The sequence below is a fragment of the Styela clava genome, chromosome 3, assembly GCF_964204865.1.
Source record: "Styela clava chromosome 3, kaStyClav1.hap1.2, whole genome shotgun sequence".
NCBI lineage: Eukaryota > Metazoa > Chordata > Ascidiacea > Stolidobranchia > Styelidae > Styela > Styela clava.
In genome coordinates, this window is record NC_135252.1 from 20,878,524 (window position 1) to 20,901,796 (window position 23,273).

A 23,273-nucleotide genomic window follows, 5' to 3' on the forward strand; every position below is an offset into this window, starting at 1 on the left:
CAATGAAAAAAATTATACTCGCTGGCAAATATACATATTGCTATTTCTTTGCATATTCTACTTTAACCCATTCATTCAGACATTCAGGTCTATGACATACAAAAATGCCCACCGGCAAGATAGAACCAAATCAGACAGTGAATGCCTTATGTGCTGTATAAAATGTAACCGAAACCAGCCATAACATTTTAGCCGTAATGTAGAAAATTATATTTATACGGGCGCCATTTTCTCTATATACATACTCCCTCGTGTGTGTTTATCATGACAAAAGAAATTTGTATTATCATAAGATTACGTCATCACAATGATGTCATTTAGGCTCTAATGTCCAGCTCAGTTATACAACAAAACTGAGAACCCCCTTATTATTAATTCAGTAAAATCTCCCTCACAGCTCTCGAATCGAAACGCGACGCGCTGACGTCATCCTTAGCTCGGAAATTGTCTCGACCAGTTCCCGGTCTTATCGGCAAATGAACAAGCGCGCGCTCATTAAGAAAAAGAAATATTTTCGTTGCAGTCTGTCTTGTATGGCACACAGATGCATTTAACCACGTGCCATGATTGATTAATTGTTTTCAAAGAGATGAGAAAGAGCATCGCTTAACTCTTTATTGAGCGCAGTTTATGAGACGTTTCTCGTCTGTTTCCCCTCTTCTGGGAAAAGTAAAGAGAGAATAGAGTTGGGTAAGTGAGGATATATAGATGGACGAGCGACTCCTTATTCTGTTTCTTTATTATACCGAGTACTCTCTTTTTAGAATATCGAATATCACTAAACCACGACAAACTAAAACCTCTTAAGATCGTGTTGGTAATAAGAGAACATTAATGCTTTATAGGAGAGGAGATCATATTTATCCCGGGGAGAGGAAATCCGATGAGATGGCCTAATCATATGGGTACCAGGACTTCTTGTCCGGTTTTCAGTTCATGTGATCAGTAGTTTATTTTTTCATCATGCTGAAAAAGCACTCATGACATACAAATTACGCTAAGTTCTATACAAAGAAATTGCATTTCAGGGTGAGGGGAGACGCGGAAAATCAATACTGGATATCGAGTAGCGGCACCCATGTCGGGTATAGGAAATAGGAATAGTTAACCGGGTATTTGTTACAGATGTATGGGCTTGATATGGCATAATAGTTGAATCTTATATGTATGGTCCATCCATAATGATAGAGAAGTATGAGTACCAGTCGGGGACTGTCTGTGTTAGCCAAGTGAATATACCCCCTGCCTATAAATTTCAGTCCCTTTACACAACTTGATATAAAGTATGCGAACAAAATTAGTTACTTCCATATTGGTACACAAACTTCTAAATCGGCCAATGTCCAACCGCAAGTATCTTTGGAAAGGATATGTTCAACTCTGCATGACTTTATAACGTACAAGATAATAACGGAATAAAACAGCTCGATTCATCCCCCTTATTTTTGCCATTGCCAACAAAATTTGAAACGTCAATCCGATAATGCCTTTTAATAATAAACTAATGAACTATTTTCCAATATCCTTATTTTTTCCGGCCTATGATCGAAAATATTTTGTGCTTCTACCCGCGTTGGGAGTTACGAATGAAGTTCCTAACACACGAAATTTTTGCGACCACGAGACGGAAAGTATCCATAAGAAAAAAAGGATTTCCTTATTAAGACGACTAGCAATATTATTGAATTGACGTATAAAATTTTGTTCACCTCAAGTGAAAATACTTCGTAAAGTTTCTGTGCTGATGTGGCAAATTTTTAACAGTGGTCTTCTTCCTTGTCGTGAACGAAAAATGTCTGTACATTCAACAAAACTTTCGATGTAACTCTCAACACACATAAATCAATATTATCCTGATAACGCCCCACCACCTGAGTCTCCCGAATTGGAATGTGGGGCAATAACTAATCTAACTTGTACGAAATTTTAAAAAAATATAAAAGATCAATGGCGGGGCGTTAGTAGCAGTGTACCTGCGAACTGTATGGCAGGCGTAATAATGGTCTAAACAAGGTGCTTAAAAAACTGGCAACGGTTATATAAAAGACATGGGCAATGCAATGCTCCCGGAGTGTGTGTACCAGGTTAGGGTTAGGACATAATTTTATTCCAATTTTCCTTATTCTCGTTCTATTACGAGTTCGGGGACTGTCTGTGTTAGCCCCATAATAAAAAATAGGCGAACAAATTTAGTTACCTTCATAATGGTACACACACTTCTTGAGCGCCAAAATTTCTGGCAAGCGTATTCGAAATCCTTTGCAAACAGGGAGTTAAGCTAGAGTTGAACTCTAATGAAGCGCATATTTTTAATTTGATTTCCTTTCAAATCTTCTTTCAAAATGAAATGAAAATTAATTTAAATAGCTAGATTCATATTTAAGTAATGACGTCAAAGCCTTTTTGTTAATGAAATTAGGTCAAAGCATGACCCCCTGGACTCAGAAATTAAGGAGATCAATCTCTGAGCGAAGGTATGGGCAACCACTAGAAAGCCAAGAGTTACTGAGACTATTAGGAAATTTGACGCTCCTGATGTATGTGTACCAATATGGAGGTAACTAAGTTTGTTCGCCTACTTCACATCAAGTTGTGTAAAGGGACTGAAACTTATGGGCAGGGGATATATTCACTTGGTTAACACAGACAGTCCCCGCACTCGTATCAGAACTAAAATAAGGAAAATCGGAATAAACTCATGGCCTTACCTTATCCTGGTACACATACTAGGGGAATGCCGGAAATTTTAATGTAAAATTGCCCATTTAAATACCGATTAGAGCGAGAACTGAAGCAGTTCATGTCAAAACGACCAGAAAGCAACTTGGACATATGCAATAGATGCAAAGCTGTGAATAATATATAATAAATTTACCGTCATTTCAGGAATCAGTTATTGAATCATTTGTGCAAGGCCTCTGCCAAAAACATATTCATTTTATATTCGTTATTCATTATTTTTGTTTCGTTTTCGGGGGTTTCATACATTCAAAGTTGAGTTCGGGCGATCTCTGTACCCCTATGCGCTTACTAACAAATCTGTTACAGCGGTGTTTAATAAACATACACAAAAATCAAAGTTAACTAGTCTAAATCTTCTAATACATGCGAATATTCCCACTAGACGGCCTTCTGTGTTCCCAAAATCCCGCGGGGTTCATACCAATGCATTGCTCACAGTTCACGATATTATGATGTCACATACATATTAGAGGTTACTAAAGGTCATTCAATGATACAACGAGTCATAGATTACTGTAAATGGTAGCGAGGAATCCTTTTCGTCTGATTGTATATACTGTTAAATAACAGTATTTAATCGTGGTAGCCATGAGAATTCACTTTAAACTACTATCAAACTCACGGTAGCGCTTTTTTCTTGATGGGGTTTCAGCGTCACTATTGTGAATTATATCGTGTGGGTTCGGGGTTACCCACCCATGCCGTAATAAACCGAAAAGATCAGGTCTTTCCGAAAATGGTAGTTACTTACATGTCGTTTGATATGGCGACTGTAATATATGGCAACTACGAGTTAGGGTTAAAGGTCATCCTAGAGTTGGCTATAGTTTCTATGTTCAGCTGGCGTCGTGTGTGTTTTATATCCTATCCAATATAATCAGTATGTAATGTTTTGAATAACAAATACAAGTTTCTACAATACAACATACTGAATCGTAAATCAGTCTTTCAGTGCTATTGGAAGAAGCCAGATATAATGTTAAGTACACAACATAGCAGAACATGACAGCGACTTCATAAACAAGACCCGATAGATAGAGTAGGAATTGGAATCTATTATTGGAATTATGCTGGATCGGATTCAAAATTAATATATATCTATATATCCGGACAGAACTCGAAAGTCTGATTCTGTAAGACTTTTTTGGCGCTCCAGAAGTATGTGTACCAATATGGTGGTGACTAATTTTGTTCGCCTACTTCACATCAAATTGTGTAAAGGGACTGAAACCTATGCGCAAAAGGTATATTCACTTGACTAACACAGGCAGTTGTAACTCGTAATGAAACTAAAATAAAGAAAATCGGATTAAAATGATGGCCGAACCCTAACCTGGTACATATACTACGGGAGTACCTTTTTTGTACTATGCTTAGTCACGTCTTTCGCCTCGAACAAGCCCTGTTCCGATCGACACCTAAGGAGTTACTATAGTTTGGGAGGACCGATATTTTTCCGGTTCGAATTTCTTACTTAGGTTATTACGCCCTAAGTGGATGACTCTGAACCCACAACCGTTGTGATTAAATTGCAGGATATAATTCACAAACGGTGACGTTAAATCCTCATCAGAAAAGAAGCGCGACTTGCACATAAGGCGGGGGTCGGGAACCTTTTTGGTCAAGAGAGCCATAAAAGGTACATATTTACAATTGGATTTTCGTGCGAGCCATATAGAATTTCTTCACTTAATCAGGCCTGAAATATTTACTCAAAAGTCAACACATACAATGTCAATATGACTTCTGATGCTGCATGTTGTTGCTACAGGACTTTAAAAACGGCTGCTCATATATACAGCACAAGTTGAAATCTACGATACTTATGTCATCAGTCCTCACCCTTCTTTTGTTTAGGCATTTTCCGTAGTATTTAAAAACTAGCTTTGCTAGTCAGATCTAAATATAAAAAATACGACTTTATCAATTTGTGATGTCACAATATATGTTACAGAATACCCTAGTTTTGTCACAATGCCTGTCTGGTAATTCTCTTACATGCGCTTGGATCGCGTTCTCAAAACGTTTTGACACATTTTCTGCCATATTTGGCTATAAAAAAGTTTCAAATCTCGTAATAATAGTAAGCTTAGCCTCAGAAAGTTAGATTTTTCTGGGAGCCATATGCAGTCACCAAAAGAGCCATATATGGCTCGCGAGCCATGGGTTCCCGACCCCTGACATGAGGAGTAGTTCGAATAAACAGGTATCTTTCTAGTTTGGTTTTCCTACCTAGTTTATTACTGCCGGCCTAGGTGGATGACTCCGAACCCACAATCGTTGTAATTAGATTTCAGTATGTAATTCGCGAATAGTGACGTAAGACGTTAAATCCTTATCAGAAAAGAAGCGCGACCGCGAGTTTGATATGTGGGATATAAACTCTGGGCGAGGAGCCTGAAGCTGTAGTCCGCAATACCGCAACAATAACTTTATCAGATCCTTTCTCCTATCCTAGAACGTGTCAAAAATACGGCAATCCGGGGTCTTGCATCATCAGGCATGCTGCAACAGTGCACATTATTGTAACATAAACGAGGTAAACACTTGAAAGATTACTGCACGACTTATTTGAAAGCGCATATGGGTTCACTAAGAATCTAAAACTCGTTTGTTTTCAGTTCACTTCAGGTCAGAAGTGTAATTTTGAAAGAAGTAAACAAATTGATGGGATTAAAATTTTTGGTCAATATATTAGTTTACGGCTACTCAACTTGCGGACTGCGGTCCTAATCCTGACCTTTTGAGTATTCGATTCGGACCGCACCCAATTCTTTATTTTGGATCATTATCCCACTTTGGATATATAAAGGTTTCCTTTACGGTCATCAAATTTAACCACATAATAAACTTGTTAAAAGAACATTTGCTTTGTTTATTTGAAATCAACGTAACGGATAATCGTTTGATATATGAACAAAAACCATTTGGCAAAAAAATTATATATATGTGATGTTGGATTTACAGAACTTTATTGTGTATCACTGCCATAATTGAAATTTATTTAGAGGCCCACCAGAAAATGCTCGGTGGCCACAGTTTGCCGACCTCTAACCTAGACGCACAAAGGTGTGACCCTTTATTTTTGGGGGCTTCAACTCAGTCCAGACATGCTGATCCAATAAGTTGATAACAACATAGTAACATAAAAATCAGGATAAACCTTACGAATTTATTCAATAGTATTTTATCAAGGACGCAAACAACCGTGTGTACATAGGTAGATGACTAATATAACGTGACCACGGGTCGTGTTAGCAAACCAAATAAACAAGTATTATGTTTGCATCAGAGGAGATTTTGTCTTCACTCGTGCAAACAAGATAGTGGATTTTGATGAGTTTAGATAAGCGAAAAAATCAAGAACATCGACCTAAATTTTGCTGTAAATTCAATAACAAGTTGTTTATTAATTAATATATGATTCGGTGTACTGTTTTTGCACTGCAAATAAATTTCTGATTTGGTTTTCTCGACTCTGTTTGGGTTACGTTATTACCTCACTCTTATCTTGATAAGAAACTGGTGGGAATGCCAGGTTAGTTCTGGATTGGATAATATCATTATCACGATTTGATTCGAAATTGTGTAAATAGAAAAATATAGCAGAAATCCTATTGCTTATCTACCTCATATTTAGTTCATCAAGTCGATTTAAATCAGTTCCATCTCTCTTATCTGGATTCATAGTTTTATCTTTGAGTCATTTAGCAAACAACCAAATTCATTCTAAACATTCACCTGTGTGAGGAAGAGATCTGTTGGGCAGCTTTTTAGTTCATTAAAATTTCACAATTTATCCATAGTTTCAAAATGGAACCTGTCAATCAGGTGTGAGAAGCAGGTTCTCATACATCGACTTCTTCATATGATCCGAAATTAGTCCTTTTGCAAGAGAAACCCAACCTAAAGCGAAAACAGTGAAACCAATCATCTTAAAATTTTAGTTATACCACACGAAATTTTTTAACCGCGAATTTAAAATTCCCGCCTGAATTTCGTTTATTTTTCTCCTATTCTAATAAACACAATAACGACACACAAAATTACAATTACACTGTAATTTGGGTATTATTAACCAAGATTTTTAACAGTATTTACTACAGATCGGGTCAGCTGAGTGTGTTTAAAATTAACCAATGGTAAACTCAAGTTGTTTTGTTGTGAGTGCCAGGGCTATGACGTCAATGCAGTACAGCGCGCAGTGTCGTGGGCGAATGCCATCGTGGTGAGGCAACTCGGATGTGTAATTATGGGAATCTTGGAACTGGTTTGTTCCAATGTAAAATGCTTGATTAACTACGGTAGAGCTGGATCGGTGATGCATCCTAGTGCAAATATTGAAGTGTAACTTAAACTGGTGATGATAGACTGGACCTTTCTGTGCCATGCTTTTAGTAAATCGTGTAAAATGTATTAAATTTCGTTGAACTATGATTGCTCTTTAAAGCCTCGGTGGCATGATGGATGAGGCGTGCACAGGCATAGCCTTGGGGGACTGAGATGCCACGGCCCCTACTTTATCTGGTTTTGTTCGTAGCAAAGGGCATGAGTGGTCGTCGTATTACGTCATAATACAAAAATTGCTTCCCCCCTCCCAAAATAAAACTAAACTGATTGGGCTGACCACTTTCTTGATTAGGCATAAGACTCCAAGCAGGGAATAGTGAACATAATTTGTTTTGCACGTTACTCTTTAGTGAGATACTTCGCATGAATGTATAGTAAATCGAGTATGTTTTTTGTGAAGAGGAATGAAAAGTTAAAAGATATTTATCACGACCACGTTATATGGATTTAGATTTTTTGACCTATCAGTTTTTACCAAAATTTATTGCACCCTGGGTAAGTTGTGAACAAAAAGTTGGATCCGAGAACCTTGGGCTACTATGTCAACACAAAATCTTTACCACGAAGGGATCGTGTCTCGACCATGTAGGAGATGATCGATTTCCTACATAAAAAAATAATAATATTTTGCTACATATTTTTGGCCATTTTGATGAAATTTATTCAAATTCCGTGATGCCAAGCTAACGTGCACTCACGGAGAAATTTAGGAAGTTTATCCCTGAGCGAAGTCACGCGCTATCACCTAAGTACCATGAGCAACTAAGACTATAAAGAAATAAACGATTTTCGGATATAAAAAGAAAATTTACTGAAATTCCAGAAATGAATTAAAATCTATTAATATCGAATTGACAGGACTCAATATATGATGTTACCGACTCCCATTACAAATATATATTTACGTCAGCCTAATGACGTCACGGAAACGACATGCTCTCATAGGTGTATTTTGAATTTAGTGGCTGACGTCATGTGGAATGCAGGTATATTCAAATATACAATAAGGTTGGAATATCTGAGAGAATAAAAAAGAAGGTCTTTACATAAAACATTGCACGTACATGTATTGAGTAGCTATTGAGAAACATCAAAATCGTTGTCATCCTATTACAGCCCAATAGCCCTTTATGGATAGGGCCTTTCATGTGGGATTTTGGAACACGTATACATCTCTATTCTCAACGCGCTATATATATTTATATATAGCATATCAAGCGCTTTACAGAGACGGTCGATTGGGGCCATATATACATTCATTACATATAAGCCTCCCCCTTAAAATAAGACCTAGTCGATAGCGCTAAAAACGTGTTATTCATAAGTAATGGATAAGATGGATATCGGATTTCCTATTTTAAATATTTGAAAATCTCGTAATTCTCTACTTTGCAATTTTTTTCTTGATAAATGAAAATAAAAAAGTAAGGCCCTAGTGTTATTTTTCGAAACAAAATCGAAACGAGAATATCGGTCGGAGACCGAAGACTTATCGATCTTAGATCGGTAATTAGTTAATAACTCGCTAATTATACGACCCAAAATCTATAATTCTATAATTAACCCAAAATCTATAGGCTTCTGGTCCTAGGTAAGATGCATTCACATGCAAAATTTGGAGCAGATTCAACCACGCGTTCGTGAGATATCGCGTTCATCTAACAGACACACAGACACACAGACAGACATACATACAGACAAATACCTATCAATATACTTACCGATCTTAAGATCGATAAGTAATAAGCCACTGTCTTTTTTTTCGGGTAAATACGGTATCACCAACCTAGTGTGAAGGGTCTAATAGTCTTCCAAAGGAGGGTACTGCAATGGCGATTGGGACCATATGTTCATCCCTTTTCCTAACCAGCTATCTATAATTGGTACGTCTGAAGTATGCGCACCAAGATGTCGCACAACCTGAATCCTAAACTGGTACACAACCTGATTCCGGTTGTGCGCCATCTTGGTGCGCATACTTCAAGAGGTCCCTATAATTTACATGACAGGCAACAGCCTTCTGCATGGGGAAGCTGTCAAAGAAATGAATGATACTATATTTATTTTTATGCGTTTACCTAATAAAGTAGCAAAACTTATATTTAGATTTTTTTTTTCACAGAACAGGCATTTCATTTTTCGGTTCACGTCTTTGTCATGACGTTACGGAAGCCTAGTGACTCATACTTTTAAGTTTATCTCCAAATATGAAAGGAAAACGTGAAATATTACGAATTATGAATTCTATTTTTAAAACCCGACGATATATTTGTGTGCTGATTATTCACAATATATATTTGAAAAATAATTACTCAAAGCTAGATCACGCAATTACTCACTTAGAAACTGAACTACGAGCGAAGTTCTGGCCAACTACTGAAAGTTTATAGGAATAATGTTGTTATTATTGTGAGATTTTACTGTTGTTTTTCAGATTGATAATATTAAACGGAGTAAAACCAGTCAATTTAGTCTTTCTTAAATTTACCAACCGCCATAACTTGTTTTGTCCTAATTCAAAGAATCTGACTTTAACCCGATTCACAACTAATAATAAGAGCTTTTCTCGAATTGCCTAAATTCAATAAACTTGGTATGATTGTCTCTACAAATATCTTACTTGGTTTGTATACGGATTATTGTCCGCCAAATTTGACCTCAACTTGACGGGGCCATAGAGAAAACACTTATGAAAAAATAAACATGAAAATGAATAAGATAAATTAAACAATCAGAGGAAGTTGTTGGTAAGAAGACGCAAGAATGAAATACTGTTCAAAAGTGAAAGCTAACAAGTAGGGCAGTGTGATATCATCACGTCATGTTCATCACGGAGAGTGAAAATGATATAACGGCTAATAATACGGATAACCCCGGCCTCTTACCAAGTCACAATAAGTAATAGAGATTCATATCTGCTTCACATTACCATTCATTCCGGAAAAGAAATATCAGGCTACTCTATAGACATCGGGTTCTAAATAGGAATATATATATGGTTCCATTACATTTGAACCCACGTACATTTGAACCCATGACAATTGGACCTGTATGCTATTGCACCTATGGAATTTTTTTTGTCTCACGGATAGTTAAACCCATACTAACCCTAACCCATGGGTTTTAGCACCCGCATATAGATTGAACCCGTGGATATACGCATGGGTTCAAATGTACGGTCACCTATATATAGATATAGTGGGTGGTTTTGCGGGTCGACCCCCCCCCCCCCCCTTTTGAAATGTAAAAAAAATAAAATCATTTTTCTTTATCATAATTAGCAATTATCCGCAGCTTGAAATGCTTTTTAGACCCCAAGACTACTAAAAACACGCGTATTCCAGCGTTCGATCGGATCCGCTAGTAGTTTCGATCTATCTTGGCAAAAAAAATTTCACCCCCCCCCCCCCCCCTTAAAAATTTCTGGCTACGCTCCTGTATATATATATATAGATATACCCAGAAATTTTAATAAGGAGGAGTGGGGGTTCTGAAATTTTCAAGTTAGACCGTAACAGCTAGCGGTTCCGTCAAGCTGGCGTGGGCTTTCAAAACTCTTGGGGTCTAAAAAGCGTTTCAAGCTCCGAAAAAAGTTCTATGTATATGATACAGAAAATCATTTCTGGTTACGCCCATAATGTGTGTATCAAGTTAGGGCACAATTTTATTTCAATTTTCCTTATTTTGGTTCTATCACGAGTTCGGGGACTGTCTATGTTACCCAAGTGAACATACCCCATAGTTTGCAGTTCCTTCACAGAACTTGTTGTAAAGTAGGCGAACAAAATTAGTTACCTCCATATTGGTATACACACTTATGGAGCGCCCATTTCTGACCCTCAAACCCCACCTTCCCCGTTGGCAACACCCCGGTATATATATATATATACATATAGATTCAATTGCCATTTGAATTGCCTACTTTTCCATGAATGCTCGACTCATGCCTGATTCGAAGGGAACGTAAAGTTCATAAAACGTGAAGCGCAATTTCAACAATCAGAATCGTGTCAAGACAAATGAACTCAGATGAGATCGATATCCGCTACAACTGCATTGATTATTATCGATAAAAGTATGTTTATACCCATCACACAAAGTGAAAAACAAAAGCACTCTTATAAAACGTGTAAAGAATACATACAGTTTCACTCACAAATATATACAACACGTTACTTCGTGTTTTCGTACAAGTGGATATTTGGACTTCCTGAAGTATGCGAACCAAGATGGCGCACAACCTGAACTCGGGTTGTGTACCAGTCTAGGGTTCAGGTTGTGCGACATCTTGGTGCGCATACTTCAGGAGTACCGGAAATTTTTATAATTATAACACAGGGGGCGCGACCTCCTTTAAATAGCATTGGTATGGAATGCCAATGTTAGTTCTGAATTGTACTTCAAAAATAAAATTATAAAATTCCGGGCTCGAATCCAGTACTGTACTGGTTGTCGCTCACCCCTTTGTATGGAAAACAAGCTTTTCGATTTGGTACGCGAGGTGGTACGTGACTTAATGGACTAAAAACTGACAAATAAAACGCAAAACTATTAAAAAGAGACAATGTTTACAACCACGCTTGAATATCTGTCTGAGCGAAATAAGTATCTGAGCGGTGAAATAAATTGCAATTGTTACGTCATTGTTAACTTATTGCTGATTTGTAATTAATACGGAAATAAACAAGGAAATCTATGCCTGGGGAGACATTCATTGGATGTTTCGCGTTGTTGTATCTTTCCATGCATATTTACTTATATATATGCCAGTGGTTTTCAATCCGCATGATCGATCCATGGCTCCCTTCATTTATGCAAAATGCCAGTTGTTTTGTAATATTTTTTAAATACAGGGTTGCCACATTATCTCGACTGATCATCACGTTCATCGAGTTAATAGTTACGGTGTTTTGTTCGTAGCTGTACATTAAAACAGTGTTTTCCGTACATATTCGCTTGTTTTGAATGAAACATGTTTTCGTGCAAAATTGCGGTCAGATAATTTAATAAACTTTACCCTAATCAACCATCTTTGTGAGTTGACTAATCATAATTCTGTTTGGGTTAAAGTTACGCCGTCTAGCTCGTGCGTGTGGGTGTTTCGCATAATGTTTTCTTTGCTCATGCGATTTTGTGCAAAGTCCGCTGCATTTCAGACTTTCTCGTTTATCTCGAAATCAGAAAATGGGACCCAACGGTAAATTTGTGACATAACAAAGCGTTCATGAATTCTTTTCCCTTTTTTGTTCACCAATTGAGTAACCTATGACCGTTTAAAAGGTATATCTGTGAAATGTTGGTAAATTAAGGTGACAAATATCAACAATAATGCACATGCAGCGATGACAACTAGCAACTTACTGTCCCAGTTCAAGAGTTGTGCACAATTAGCGACGTTATTTTAAATTTTTATTTCTGTCTGTTAGTTTTTCGACAATGGTGGTCTTGGATTAGTTTGATACAATTGTATTATTAGAGATGCTTCGTGTATCAACATACTTAGTTGAACTATATTTTCATACCGTTTGACTGGGATGTGAAATGTAGAACAAAATAGTTCACGTAACCGCTGGTCGATTATGGTCCGTCCCTCTATCATTAAATCCACACATCTGAAACAAATAACTGGGTAAATCTTTGAATACCTGGCATGGAGTGATAGCCGGACGAGAGGCCCTGGTTCTTCATATGATTAACTAAGTCGTCCCGCATTAAAAGCAATAAAATCTGCCAATTTATAATAGTTTGTGTTGTTCAGTTCATTCATTATCAAAGATCATATGTAACACCAGGAACAATAATTTAGCGTAAAAATTTATTTTCACGGAGTATTATTGACATTAATTTTGTTGGTTATCATGGTAATCCGAGCACGCAGTGACGCACAAACGCCGGTTATAATTCGGAAATGACGCTCATTGATCGAAAGATAAAATCATTTTTACTAAAGTAATTTTCTAAGGTCAACATGAACAACTTATGGTTGCTCTAGGGGTCAAAGGTCGAATCAAAATTTAACGTGTGTGAGTTATTGTTTAAAAAACTGACAACGGGATCAAATTGCGGTTAAACTGATTATGACGCGATAATGTAATTACAAGCCATCTGCTGCCCGTACCTCACTTTGTTGTGCCTTTAGCTATTTAGCGATAAAAGGATACATCGAAGATTTAAAAACAGGAACCCTTGTTCTACGGAGCATTGCTGGGTCAAAGCCCTGAATACCAATTAACGAGTCATTCTAGTTTCGAATCCTAATTCCAAGTCAAGACAATCCCTGAGTTAAGTCTCCATCGATTTGGCATTCTGAGCATTGTATGGATATAGAATGTCCACTTGTTGTATCGGCCTAACGTTAGTATAACATGCCCGACCTCCTATCTATCTAGCATTGGGATGGAACGCCACTGTAAGTTCCAAAGAATTTTTTGTACAAAGCTTCCGCCAAAAAAGGCTCTCCAGAAGTATATGTACCAATATGGAGGGAACTAATTTTGTTCGCCTATTTTACATCAAGTTGTGTAAAGGGACTGAAACCTATGGGCAGGCAGTATATTTACTTGGCTAACACAGACAGTCCCCTAACTCGTAATAGAGCCAAATTAAGGATAATAGAAATAAGATTATGGCCTAATCTCAACCTGGTACACATACTACGGGAGTACCAAAAAACACCCCCGCCACCGCTGAATTCTCGAAATCTCGAGTCATCCCAGTGTCGAGTTCTATTCCAAAGTAAAGTTAATTACTGAGTTAAATTTTCTTAACGGTTAGTTGATGACGTGTCCTTTCAATTCGATGACTTGAGTTGCTTCAGTCTTCATTGAGTGGTGAATCAATTTGAGTCAATGACTAGAAAAGGTTTTTGGACCAGGGGCCAAAATTTTGCCCATCTAGACTGGTGGCCCACGTCGTTGCTCATGTGAGTGTGAAGTTACATTTTATGAACAATATTTACAGTGTTACAGAAGTAAAAGTGAAAAACCATAAGCCTTTCGCCGAAACTAATTTTAATTGCAATCTCAATAATAATATATTACAATAATTTCCATCTTCAAATAAAATTTTAAGGAAATCTATTTGATAATGTGAAAATAAGATGAGACTGTTTTCAGGAGAGTTTGGCGTTTTCATCGGTATTGAAGCTGAGGAGTGCTTTCATACTCACCGAAGTCAAAACATTGGGTAATCCCGTAGTGTATGTACCAGGTTAGGGTTAGGCCATAATATTATTCCGATGTTCTTTATTTTAGTCCTATTACTAGTTAGGGAACTGTCTGTGTCAGCCAAGTGAATATACCCCCTGCCCATAGGCTTCAGTCCTTTTACACAACTTGATGTAAAGTAGGCGCACAATATTAGTTACCTCCGTATTGGTACACATACTTCTGGGGCGCCAATCATTGAATACTTTGGAATCAAGGGTCTAGTCTTGAGAATTCCAGAGTCGACAGTCGGAATCGAAATTCACAACCGGACAAAAATGTGCGAAAGATAAAGTTTTTGTAGCCAATATTTTTCTATTGTGGAGCCAGTTCGACCATGGTCGAAGCTGATCAAAATTGTGTCAACTCAGAGAATCTGAGGAGCAATCGTTTGTTTTATGCGTCGGAATCGTATGTTATTTGTTCTGATATCGCATTCCGGCGCTACACAAAATACACCAAGTCGTATGCACGAACTAACTCATTAGGACCTCTTTTTTATATTTATTAATATATAAAACACAGTTGATCGGTTCATATACAGCATTATTAATCACTAATCACAGCAAATATGTACACGCATAACTATATAAATACAATCAATTGTTGTACTGTACATATATCTTGAAATTTGCCATTTTCGATCATGTTTCTTTATTTTGTATGCAACAAACCGTCCAATTTCCCTCACTTCATACAGATATTTGATTAAAACATTGAACAAAGATTTCTTTTTTCGTATCTTACAGCGATATCGATAAAACCTCTTCATGAGTCCACGAATTTCCTGCTCTTGTACGCTACTTAGTGTTTAGTACCAGTCACACCTCGTTGAACAAACGATTCCAAACTTAACAACACTATAAATTTGGATAGTGACTCGCTCGATGAAGCAGAATAAAAACAACTAACTTTGGGTTATTTGTGAACGAATAATAACAACAACAGGTGGTATGGCAAACAAGTTTGCCACGCATGAGTAGGTTTATTTCCTGAATTATAACGTTTGGAATTTGTTTATGACATAACCAAGAAGCAAGTTTTATCTGTTTATGAATAATATATTACGGTGGCAGATGAGTTTTTTGTCCTTGTGAACAGCTGTCAACAAAACAGTTTAATTATGAAATCACGTAAATAATATTCGGGCTCAGTTGATGGCCAGGTGATATAAAGTGGAATGGGTTCAATTTCTCAGTAGAAGCGCGTTAATTTTGTTTATGGCGTGGCATATTGCTCAGTGAAGGAAGATAACTTGCCCGGTGCCAATCTAAACTCTCTACATTATAAGATAAGTCATTCGTCCTTGCTAATGAATGTCAACAAAACATTTTATCAAGAATTTACGAAAAAATAATCGTGCTCAATGGCGGACTAGGAAAGGTTAGTCAGGATTTCATTGTGATCGCCAATCGAGAGATATCGTCACCATTGCTCGAATTCCTGTATTATCATTATTCACTTTCCACGACGCGAAATAAACAAATATGAAGATAAACACGTTATATTACATTAACACCAAAGAAAGTTTTCATACATCATCATAAAATACGCCATATGAAACATAAATTTGTTTTTCCTAAATCGTAATTGAAATATTCCGTTAACAGCTCTAGCAAGGACGGCAAACTTATCTTGCGAAACGGTGAAAAAACACATTTTTCGGCGCTCCAGAAGTGTGTGTACCAACATGGAAGTAACTAATTTTGTTCGCCTACTTTACATCAAGTTGTACGCTGTTAAAAAAAAATTTCCAAATTTACTAAAAAAAAATGGCAGCAAAAGAACTGGCCCTGTAAAAAAATTTACAGGCCCTATCAGTAGTATTATGAACAGTATTTTCAGTAAATTTACAGAGATTGATGGTAGCAAAAATTACTATAAAACTGTAAAAAATACTACTTTTTTGACGGCAGTAAACCTACCCACCAGTAGTAATATTTTTTACCTTAAAATAGTAAATAAAATTACTATCTCGATGGCAGCTACCTTACCCGACAGTAGTACCATACAATACTAGCATGGTGGTAATTTCTCACTCGCGATGACCGAACCACTACGAGAGTAGCAAAGCTATTTACTGGCACGACACAACAGTAAAGACACAGAATATTACAGTTAAGATAAAAAAACGAGATTCTGGAAACGAAAATCATTTTATTACAATTGATATTTTTATAAAACCATAAATACCCACTGAATGCCTTTAAGGCTTGTAAAACAGTTTCGAAAGAAATTTCAGAAAATATATGGTCTACAGTCAAATTTAAACACTTATTAGGAGACGTTGAAGGCTATCCATGCAATAAAATGAGGGCACAAGTTTATGTAGGACATAGGAATTCTGTATGTAATGAATCAAAATTGAGTTTCTATCGGCACTTGTTAGAAATCTGGTCTATACATTTCGAGGTCTATTTATTTATCTCAATAGATCCAAATAAAGTCAAACAAGAAAACGTTTTAGGACTGGGTTGTTTAGTTGACAAACTTATTTTGAAATCAAATTTCTGGATACCAGGATATGAGACGCTGGCAAACGTGACATAATAACGAGACTATTGTAAGAATTTCACGATTTTTTGCACTTTACTCTGATCATAATGTTTCAAAATGAAAATTTTGGGAAATATCATGCAACCTATTTTGTAGCTATGGCAAGAGTTTCAAAGATGACAAATTCTAAAGTTAATTATGCAAGATAATTTTCAAGATAAGATTTCAAGGGGCGTGAAGTCGAAGAGCGGGAGTTCTAAATTTTGAAGCTTGCAGAGTCTATAGAGTTAATCATAGACGGAGTTTATCCACACTTATGAATAGAGTTTGACTGGACATTTTTAAAGCTCATGAGCTAGGAGCAGAGTTTGCAGAAGTTGCAAATTCGAAAATGTTAAAATTGATAAAACTGGACAAAAAGTTACACTAAAGCAGCTAGCATAGCAGCAGTCAAATCTTAAAAGATCAGGGAGTCAAGAGTTTTAATTCATATTTTGAAGGAGTCTTGAGCAGGAGACGGAGTCATATATTTGCAAATGTGGGAGTTGATAGTCATGAGTGGAAGCCAGAAATTTTGTGGTTGAAGAAGATCACGGAGCAGAGTTTGTTTAAAATTATCCAGACTTCACACCCAACACACAGCTAAATCATTTTTTATCAAATTAATCGATCAGCCAAAAGCAGGGCTGCGAACTCGAACTTCGAAAAACTCTATCAAATACATGAACTCAAACCCCTGACCAGGGTAATGAACTCGAACTTGAGAAACTCAATCAAAGGCATGTGAAAATTTGATCGAGTTTTCACCCCTGGTCAAAAGTGATGTAAGCTGCAGTAACACCACCAAAGTTTACTTAAACATCAATTTCTAACAACGGCACATATAACGCCTGTGATAGATTCACTCTTCTTGCAAGGCCGATTACTTTTGCATGAACGTCTTTGCCTTTACTTTTTTCGACTTAGTGCCTCTGGGGTTTATGTCACTGAAGAACCTGAAAAAAGGCCGAACTTAAATGGCGAATAGGTTTCACATATGAAATTTGGAAAACGTCCTGTCATCTCACCACCAAAATAGTAAAAACACAAACACTGGACAAAAATAGTAAAAATGTCAGGTATTTATAATGTATCGTGCCTTGCCAAAGGATAAACAAAAAACTGTCAGTGGGCCAGGAATGCAATTGCCAAACCAGAAAGCTCCAGATCCTCCTAGCCCCCAGTTGTCGCAAATCGCAATAGGCTCATCCGCTCGTTGACATTCGATTGCAAATGCAGCAATTGAAAAATATTGTATTAATTTCTGTCATTAGTAATGATTTTTTGCAAATATATCAAAAATTTCCTGCTACTGACTTAAATCATGTCGGCAGTCATTTATTGCGCGTCGCAAAGAGTGTCTCAGATTACGATAAAAATGAAATATTTGTAAAATGTTTTCAATCAAAACTTGGACGGCGGCGCTAGGACTTGTGCGCGATATTCAATATTCTTATAAACACTAAAAACGATATTTGAGAGTCGCGATATTCTAATAAATTCGGATATTAATTTCGAATTGGACATCGCTGAATTACACCTTGACTCTTCCTACTCTTGTACGCCAATTAGTGTTTAGTACCAGTCACACCTCGTTGAACAAACGATTCCAAACTTAACAACACTATATATTTGGGTAGTGACTCGCTCGATGAAGCAGAATAAAAACAACTAACTTTGGGTTATTTGTGAACGAATAATAACAACAACAGGTGGTATGACAAACAAGTTTGCTACGCATGAGTAGGTTTATTTCCTGAAATAAAACGTTTGGAATTTGTTTATGACATAACAAAGAAGCGAGTTTTATCTGTTTATGAATAATATATTACGGTGGCAGATGAGTTTTTTGTCCCTGTGAACAGCTGTCAACAAAAGAGTTTAATTATGAAATCACGTAAATATTATTCGGGCTCAGTTGATGGCCAGGTGATATAAAGTGGAATGGGTTTAATTCCTCAGTAGAAGCGCGTTAATTTTGTTTATGGCGTAGCATATTGCTCAGTGAAGGAAGATAACTTGCCCAATGTCATTCTAAACTCTCTACATTATAAGATAAGTCATTTGTCCTTGCTAATGAATGTCAACAAAACATTTTATCAAGAATTTACGGAAAAATAATCGTGCTCAATGGCGGACTAGGAAAGGTTAGTCAGGATTTCATTGTGATCGCCAATCGAGAGATATCGTCACTATTGCTCGAATTCCTGTTATATCATTATTCACTTTCCACGACGCGAAATAAACAAATATGAAGGTAAACACGTTTTATTACATTAACACCAAAGAAAGTTTTCACACATCATCATAAAATACGCCATATGGAACATAAATTTGTTTTTCGTGTTTTTCCTAAATCGTAATTGAAATGTTCCGTTAACAGCTCTAACAAGGACGGCAAACTATCTTGCGATACGGTGAAAAAACACATTTTTCGGCGCTCCAGAAGTGTGTGTACCAATATGGAAGTAACTAATTTTGTTCGCCTACTTTACATCAAGTTGTATAAAGGAACTGATTACCATGGGTAGGGGGTATATTCACTTGGCTAACACAGATAGTCGCCGAAATAGAACTGCAATATAGAAAATTAGAACAAAATTATAGTCCGACCCTAACCTGAAACACACACTACGTGAGTACGCATTTGGAATGTAGAGATATCAAAGATGTCATAGCAGTCACCATTGTTCGGATGTTTGTATCGTCATTTCTTCATTGGGGTTGATAGCATGACAAATCAAAAATAAATAAGTAAAATATACAGGAAAACAAGTTTTATGACATTCCAAAACTTATATTTACTTTCTATTGCAAGGGAATTTTATATTCTATTGTTGAGTTACTAAACAAACTTATATATATCTTTGGACCAGAGACCAAAAATTTTGCCCATCTACACTGGCGGCCCATGTAAGTGTGACGTAAAAAGTTACATTTCAAGCAAAAGTGGAAACAATAAGCCTCGTGCCAAATCGGAATTTAATCGCAATCTCAACAAATTCCTCGAGCTATATTTTAGCTAAAACATCTAACTGTGGTTTAGTTTGGTTGTGGCAGCATCAGGCGGGCCAGATTGAACTACCCAACGGGCCGGATTGTGGTGTGCCCATGTCAGAGATAGAGACTATATGCACACATATCGTTAATTGAACTTTGCCCTCTAAATACGTTTTTTTATCGCTCAGTTGATTATTAATGTTGGGCTCCATAATGTGTTTCGCTTATCGATAACCATTTTAGCGAATTCCTTCACACGAAAATGACTTACTCTATTTTAAGTGTCCATTGAGTTTATTTCTATCATGATGAAAAATAAAAAACGGGTTACTGGTTTCCTTCATCGTGAGTTTACTTTAATCCTCAAATAGTGTTTACCTCGCCCTGATTAAGCCTTGATTAAACAACCTTCCGTATGGGAATTTTTATTAATAGCCACCTGTGCATATAAATAGAAAAGTATTTTAGACTTCATTGTTTACGCAATAATAACAACATCAATTGGTTGATATGACCAACGTTGAGAATCTCTTCTTCAAAACAAAACCCATCGAGGCAATGAATAATTAAAAACCTACAATATGTAAACGAGAACATCGTTCGGAGACCGGAGACTTATCGATCGAAACTGCGGTTTCGGTTCATGACTCTATAGTGACACCGCGTGTCCCATCACTAATTAATTATTGACTCGCTAATTATACGACATAATTCATCCAAAATCAATAGGCTTCTGATCCGACATATGATGAATGCACATGCAAAATTTGGAGCAGATCCAACCTCGCCTTCGTGAGATATCGCGTGCATCTAACAGACAGACAGACAAACAGACAAATACCTATCAACAAACTTACCGATCTGGAGATCGATAAGTAACAAATGGATGAATGATGTGTTTATTTATTTGATATATTTAAAAACGGTATTCCTGTAAGAGGCGAACCTTGGTGGAATGATAGAGTGGGCTTATTCGAAATGTAGAAAAAAAACTTTTTTTTATATAATACATAGTAATTATTACTTATCGATATTAATCGGTAAGTATGTTGATAGGTATTTGTCTGTTTGTCTGTTAGATGCGCGCGATATCTCAAGAAAGCAAGATTGAATCTGCTCCAGATTTTGCATGTGCATTCATCATATGTCGGACCAGAAGCCTATTGATTTTGGATGAATTATGTCGTATAATTAGCGAGTTATTAATTAATTGGTGATGGGACACAAGGTGTCACTATCGAGTAAAAGCGTTTTTTTGTATCCCCTAACTTCCGATCGATAAGTTTTCGGTCTGTGACCAATATTCTCGTTTGTAGCTTGAAACGCTTTTTAGACGCTCGAAAACCCAGGGACCTGATAGCTGTTGCGGTCTAACTTATAGCAATTAGAAATTTCAGATTCCCCCTCGCTTTTGAAATTATTGACTACGATTTCTGTCTCTCTATTCATTGACATGTAGTGATGAAGTGTGTTTGTATAGGCCAGGGCTACTCAACTATTTTTACCGAAGATCCGCATACAAAATTTCAAAAATATTTGGATCCGGTCTTTCCAAAAATTATTATTCGGCATCCTTAAACACGCACTTCCTCGGCCGACTAATGATTACCAGCTAATCAAGATTGTTTATTATGGCGTTATAGTTCTATTCATATATATTTAAATCTATAAAAGTGATTTCATAAAAAGAACTTCAAAAGTGGGGCTAATGATCTAAAATAAAGAATTATGCGCGGTCCGAATCGAATACCCGAAATGTCCGAATTCGGACCGCGGTCCGCCAGTTGAGTATCCCTGGTATAGACTATAGATAGACATTCGTTTCGTTTGGTTGAAATCAGAGTTATTCAAATTTTAAAAATGTGATTTTTTCCAGTTCTTTATGACCTATTCCATCGCGGCAACGAATAATTAAAAAAAAAACATAATATGTATACAAATAAATGGATGATGTGTTCATTTACTTGATCTATTCAAAGCAGGGTATTCAGGTCCGGACGTACTCATTGGAACCCCCTATTTTGAAATTAAAAAAAGGGATTTTTTGTAACATACGTAGTAATTTTTCGTAGCTTACACCTCTTACACCCCCAAACTCTTAAAAACCCACGGACATGCTAGCTGTTACGGTCTAACTCGGCAATAGGACATTTCAACCCCCCTTCCCCCCCCCATGAAAAATTATTGCCTACGCCCTGATTTCTGACTCCATTCATTGGCCTGATGTAATGAGGTGTGTCTGTCTGTATTTAAAATTATTTAAATTAAAAAAAAAAATTGATTTTCCCAGTTGTGCGTGCATCCATTTCACATCAATACTTCTTGGATTCTTTGTACGAATCCCCCGCCGAAATACTTCCCGTCAACGCTTAGGGATAGAGAATGAGGGGTGCTCCCGAAGTATGCGAACCAAGATGGCGGACATCGGAACGTAACATGGATAACAGATTAGGGTTAGGCGATAATTTTTTTCCAACTTTCCTTATTTTAGTCCTATTATCAGTTCGAAGACTAGCCAATAGCCTCCCGTAGTATTTAGACCTAAGATTATGGCCTAACCCTAACCTAGTACACATATTACATTCCGATGTCCGCCATCTTGGTTCGCATACTTCGGGAGCCCCGAATGAGGAGTAATTATCCAGTTCGGGTAAGGATTAGGATTAATTTAATTTTCAAATCATTCCCAACTCTAACCTCAACTGGATATTTACTAATTTCTCATTTTAAAACAGGGCGGGGGTGTTTTTCTTAAATCTCGCTTTTTTGCATTAGTGAGGGGGCTTTGTACAAAGATCCTACCGCTTTGCAATGCACAGAGCCTTGTCGAAAAGTAAACAAACACCTTTAAAAATGATTTTGAATCGATGTTTACATCGATGTTTTATGAATTCAAGTCGAATAGGGGAATTATTTACCATCGTCACGTTGGTGGAAGAAATGGTGACCGAATAGACCGTTCAACATATCAGGTACTTGGGTAAAAGTATTTACTATTTTGGACAAATATAACCCTCACAAATATATTTTTAGAAAAAAAACAATAGCTACTATGTGTCACTGCGTAATATTTGTTTTCTACATATAGTTCGCTAATGAGGGGAGGCTTATAAATGGTTCAAGTATGTGGGAGATCTATTTTTGGACGAAAAACAATGCTAACTCTGTGTTAAGGTACAAAATTTATTTCAATATCCGACCAAAGGTGTCTGTTGTATACAAGAAGCTAACGAGGGGTGGTTATATATGGCCCTAATCTGGCAGAGCTCTTGGGATGTTTAGTCAATAAATATATTTTGAACACCAATGACTGTTTATTACGGTTGAGTAAACAAACCAATGAAAAGTCAATATTTTGTCGCGAACGTGGAAAACACGGAGTAAGAATGATATTGAGAAAGACACCGCAGTTTATCATTTGGTTATGAGTCGATAGACCGA

General features: G+C 36.9%; 1 protein-coding gene across 1 annotated transcript in view; it reads left to right on the forward strand.

Moving 5' to 3' along the window:
• The window catches only part of LOC120343543 (uncharacterized), a 218,506-nt gene that overhangs the window by 118,394 nt on the left and 76,839 nt on the right, over positions 1-23,273 (forward strand). The gene's annotated exons all lie outside the window — the stretch shown is intronic.